A 5,872-nucleotide genomic window follows, 5' to 3' on the forward strand; every position below is an offset into this window, starting at 1 on the left:
CCGCCCTTTGCCTTAATGTGAAGTTTGGCTGCTGGAAGATACTATTTGCAAACTGGGCTCCATCTTCTCCAACTGGAAAGTTACACTGAATACCTGTCAATCTCCTGAAGATGTAGGTTATTAGAGCTATGGCTTAACCCTTAGAGGATACTGAAATTCTTCCAGCCAAACCATGGTGAATGCTTCATGCCCAAACCTCACTGCCTCTCTCTTCAGTGTGCATCTAACAGCTGCTAAGTGCGACAGAGCATCGCTATGGGGAACGATTTTTTGCTCATCTCCGATGTCACCGAGGATGAGGCTCTGAAATGCCTGTGTCCTCTGAGCACCGCAAGACCAAAGCCAGCTGTCATCTCACACAGCTTGTGCTCTCACTAAAGCGTATGTCCATTGTTATGGTTCTGCCAGAATTAGGCATTTCTCCTCAGGCCTTGACCTGGATTAAATACAAACCGGTCACTGCATTGTGCTGTGGATAAATGAAGTCAGCCCCAACACAAAGAAAACCCCGCAGGACATTTGGCTACAGCTGATGTTCTCTCACCAGCACTTTGCACATTCCGCTCCCAGTGATTTTCAGAGGGTGCCCAGCACCTTACAGCTGCATGCTGAGGAGGAGCCAGTGCCGAGGCTCTCCTGCACCCAATCACGCCGAGCAAAGCAGAGACGAAACCCATGCTTCTTACAAAGAGGTTTATTTGCATTTTGACTGGAGCACAGATTCTAGATACAGATTTCTTCTGCACAACAGTACAAGAGCCAGTGCAAAATATGCTTTTCTTATTATTATTCATGTAAAAAAAAAAAACAAACCAAAACCAACAAATGAAAAGACAAGGAGTGTGGCAGTATTTACTCACAACTGGTATGCCTCAGCCTCCAATGGACCCACCTCCACTCACCCATCGCACCAACTTTGTGGTCAGAATCGCTTGTGTCAAACGGCTGCATTGTCAGTGAAGAGAGATAACTCCCCTAGCCCTTTGAAAGATAAACACCCACCCCAAGCAAATTGGGACAACAGCTGGCTACTTTAAAAAGTTGGACACACCAGCTGCTCACCAATACGTCCCCCTCCCAGGGAGCAGAAGAATTTTGAGGGAATGGCAACAACAAAAAAAAGGTACAAATCAGAAATGCACAAAAAATTAGGCTCCAGCTTAACCCATTTGATAAAGAGAACAAGGATGTTAAGATACAGCTCCAGTCTGCCTTCTCACATTCACCCATGGTAGTGATGGTCAAGGCCAAACACTCCCCACTTTGAGTACCCTGTGCTGTCAAACAGATTATAATCTTGAGAAAATATTCCTATTAGTAGCATAAAGTTAAATCATTTCATAACTGGAGAAGAAAGAGAAGCTACAATCTGAATGCAAGCATTTCTTTGAGAACAGTCAAAAACAGAAACAAACAAAACCTGTCCCAGTCATCCACCAGATGATTGTTAGAATTACAGCCAGTGCTTAAGCAATACAACATCAAGCTAGGAAAAGTCATCGTATGGTTGTTCTGCTTAGGGAGTAGCTCTTACTAGTTTACAAAACATTGGGCAACCTATTTCTCTTTTAGTCTAACTAATTTTCAGAAGCTGTAATATGGAACTGCACTATTAGTGCAAGAATATACTCATCTTCACCAAGGCCTGGGATTTATATTGCAGAAATTCATCAAATTTACATCACTCCAAGTGTACCATCTCCAAATTACCTAGAGTCACTATTATGGACTTTTACATTTCTACCCAAGGAATGGCTGGGTTTCGAAGCTTGATCAACCAGAGTCTTTTACATTGAACTGCAATTAAACAAAGCAGAGTACCAGTTAAAGCCAAAGAACACAAGTACTCAGCACATATATGTGTTGATACAGTGCAGTATGTATGTGTATATATATGCACATAAATATGTATATGTTACATTATAAGGAGGGTGCCATTCAGGACTTCTCAACTGCAAGAATCCTTTTACCACCTCCAAGTCTCGAAACTTCACCCCATTCCATTTCACACGAAGACAATGAGAACTCCAACATTTTCCAGACTGAATTATTAATTCTATTTTAGCCAATTAACCAAGCAGGGCCAGCTGAAAGAACCAGACCTTTAATTTTAATCATACCAGTCCTCCCACCTCAGGCAGATGGCACAAATTTCTATCACCAGATTATTTGCCCCTCCCCTGCCCTGCAGCTGTGTATCATGGGCTTTTCTATGAGTTCTCAGCCCCCCACCAGAGTCGTACTAACTGATCTGTATCAATTTACTCAGTTGTCAGAGAAAATGCCGCAATTTATAAAATAATTTCAAACAGCCAGTACAGATCTGACAAGAACCCAGGTTTATACTTTGCAGTACTGGCTGCAGTCATGTTGTTTTCAATCATGTAATGGTTCTGCTTTTTCATCCCCAGCAACCCCACTTCTAATCATAGTGGCTGTCATCATACATACAACCTAGGAGCTGGACAGTTTGGGACACCATATTATTCGTTGTAATCCTAAACCCTAGACCTTATAAAGGTCTGCTGTACAAATTTCACATATAGAGCTGAAAAAAAGGTCTAATTTAAATCACTTTAAGCAGGAGGTTTCAATTGTTATTAAAAAAGAAAAAAAAAAAAAAAAAGAAACAGGAGCACCAACCGTAACAACAAAGCAAAAATAAATGTAACAGGCACTTAAGGGCAAAGTAAATGCAAAACCCTTTTGGATACTTAGCTGAGGGGGAGATAATAATCTCCCTTGCCTTTAGCCTATCTAGAATTTAGATATCTAGCCCAGACTCATCATTTGCGCTTCCTCCAGTCTCGAGGAAACAAAAGCTTCCTTCTGGAGGCTGTCACATCCTCAGACAGGGCAAATGAGTCTCTCCAGGGATGGCAGAGCCTCTGAAACCCCAGGGAGAGTCTGAAATTACCTGTTACACAGGTGAGACAAGTCTCTCTCACTCCTTACATAAGCTAAAACAGTACAGCCTACCCAGCAGGACCACACTTATAATCTACAGGATTGTTTACTCTCGTAGACCTTCTTACAGCATGGAAAGGATAAAAAGATATATTGTCAAATTCACCCTCATATCAGTATAAAATTATTTTATTTTAAAAAAATCTAAATAGAACAGGTCCTAACAGAGTTATTTTTGTTCAAAATTAATCAAGCAAGTGCTAATGAAACACCATATATGTGTCTGCATATAATTCTTTATGGGCAAGATTAGTTTTTTAAATAACCAAGAACAAGTTATATTTTTTAAAACAAGCAAACAGCTCTCAGTCCCTAACCCTGGGAGCAAAGCTACCTCTATCTTTTCTTCACACTGCTGTGTTTCAGTATTGCTATCACATGGTACGGTACAGGCTACACTCCTGGAATCTCCAAGGTCTTTTTTAAACCTTTCTCACCAGGTCAGATGCACCTCTCCGAGTTGCATCCAACAACAGCCATGCCATATATTGGGCCAGTGTTACAAACCAGGATGAAAAACCACAGCCAATGTACACCTTCCAAAGCACTTTCCACAAAATAAACCAAACAGTTCTTAGTACGCAGGGGCGTGTTGGTCCCACCTACTCACAAAACCAGCTGGAATTTACTCCCTGTTTTGGAAGGTAGCTGTAACTGTGTGGCCACAACCCAGATGCCTCAGTGCCTGGGGGCTCCCCAGCTGCCCCCCTCCAAGCACACAGCAGTGCAGAGCAGGCTGCAAAGCCAGGGAGGTGACACAGGCACCAAGGCAGGGTTGAGCTTGACACAACATCACCCACCTCTCAAAAAGATGGCGCTTCCCAACCTCCACAAAGGCATTTCTTCCCCCAAAGCTCCCTCTGGCCTCACTGTCTGACCTCCTCTCTCTGTCAGGAGACTACTTACAATCTCCTCACCTATACAACGTAGTCCTCAACCAAGAAGTCTCAAGCTCCTTCTCTACAGTGGGAGAAATCACCATGTCCCAAAGCTTGGGCATCCTTTTTGGAGAAACACTACAATTCATGGAGCATCCAAGACAGCCAGTTGAGCAAGATCGTGCCTAAGCAGGCACTGTTACTCAATTAGCTGAGTTGGCTGAAGGTTTTCCCATTGTAACACGATTTTTTCTATTCTAGTATTATTTTTTATGTAAAAAAAAAAAAAATTGGTGGGGATGGGTGGAGTTTTTTTGCGCAAAACTTGATGCTTTTAATGAAAAAAAGGTTGCTTTTCTCAATATTTTGCTGTTTATTTCTGTTGGGAAAACTTGAAACACAACGTTTTTGTCAGAAAAATATCAGTCCATGTCTGTCCGAATTCCTCCAGTGTCAGCTGGGAGCTGTTATTCACGGGCTTCATGTCCCCCTCTTTCCCAGAAGGCTGGGCTCCTGGGCACCCCTCCAGCCTTCATGACGCATTCTCCCTTTGACTAACCCACAGTAAGAGCATCATGGGATCTGTAACCCAGCCAAAGAGCTCGGCCCCAAGGGAGACATGGCACACAAGGCATTTGAATGGTAATTTCTGAGGTCTGCAACAGTAGCTCAAACTGATGCTGCTTTAAGGGGCAAATGGATTTAATTAAATGTTTCCATTTCAAAAGGCTAGAACATTTTATTCAGTGTTTTCCAGATGAAAATTTCTCATTTTTTGAAAAATTTCCATTCCAGGAAAAATTTTGATATTTCAGCTTTCCATCTCAATTGAGGATGAAGTTAAACGTTCAAGTATCAGAATTTGATGCTATATAGACACTGGGTTTGGGAAACAGCCTTAGTAATTAGTTGCCAAAAGTGAAAAGACTCCATCCATGCAAGAAGGGTGTGATCTAGTTTGCCTTTGACATCAGCGGAAGCCACTTTTTCAGCTCAGTGGAGCCTGGATGGTGTCCCAAAAGACCAAAGGAGGGTGGAGTTGACCATAGTTGCAGATATTGGAAACACGAGTCAAGAGTGAAATAGCAAGAGTATAAGAAGCAGCAACTAAGATGATCCTTTACCTGGACTCAATCAAAACTCAGTTTTACTTACTTTAGTAACAGGAAGAAAAATCATTAAGATTATAAAACCTAATTCCCAGTTACAGTAAAGATAGCAGTTAATCAACACTTTGTAGAGTAGAATAAATCCATAGTATGAATTTGTCATGAGCTCTATAACTTTCAACGTTCAAAACGTTTCCTCAGAAAACCTTGCCTCAGGTTGTCTGTCCTCCCTTGGACCTCACAAAATTGTTCTGTTGGATGGGCATTACAGAAGCTCTGTCAGGAGGGACCAAGGTCTCTGGGCTTTGAGCATGTTTACAGGTGGAGAACAGCTAAGAGCAGGCTTTCAGGGTTGACACTCTGGGTGAGGACTGGGCACCAAATCCATCCTCTGCATTGCCCAATATGGTTTTGGATGTAGCCCCAAGCCTTCCACCTCAAAGAGTAAAAGAGGAGCCCCAGGAAGCCTGTGTCCATCAGCAACAGGGTGTGTGTTGAAAGCAAGAGAGCACTCAGAAGTGTAAATAAATCAATTCACCCATCCATGAGAGGTCTAGAGAATTGGCTTTTGTTTATCTTTCATTTCCCCTTAGTGAAGGCAGATGTTTCTAAGTAACCTCAACAGTTTTTAAGACTGGAGAGGAAGGGAGGGAGGAAGAAACATGTCCAAGCTTTGAGGATGTTCTCAGCTCCAGCTTCAAAAAAAAAAAAAAAACAAAAACCACACCAACAAAACCAAAACCACACACCACCAAAAACGTATATCTGTAAAAGCAACTTTTTCCTTAAGCTGTTTGATATTTTTTCAGTTCATAGGAGCATTTTATCCAGAAGGTTCTTCATGTTTCCAGTCTAGGTTGTAGCAATCTCAGTGAGGCACTAAATTTTAGGCTGTTAAAGTCTTTCTGTGCAGCACGG

This window comes from Pterocles gutturalis, unplaced genomic scaffold (assembly GCF_000699245.1).
Source record: "Pterocles gutturalis isolate BGI_N339 unplaced genomic scaffold, ASM69924v1 scaffold4463, whole genome shotgun sequence".
In the NCBI taxonomy this organism is placed as follows: Eukaryota; Metazoa; Chordata; class Aves; order Pterocliformes; family Pteroclidae; genus Pterocles; species Pterocles gutturalis.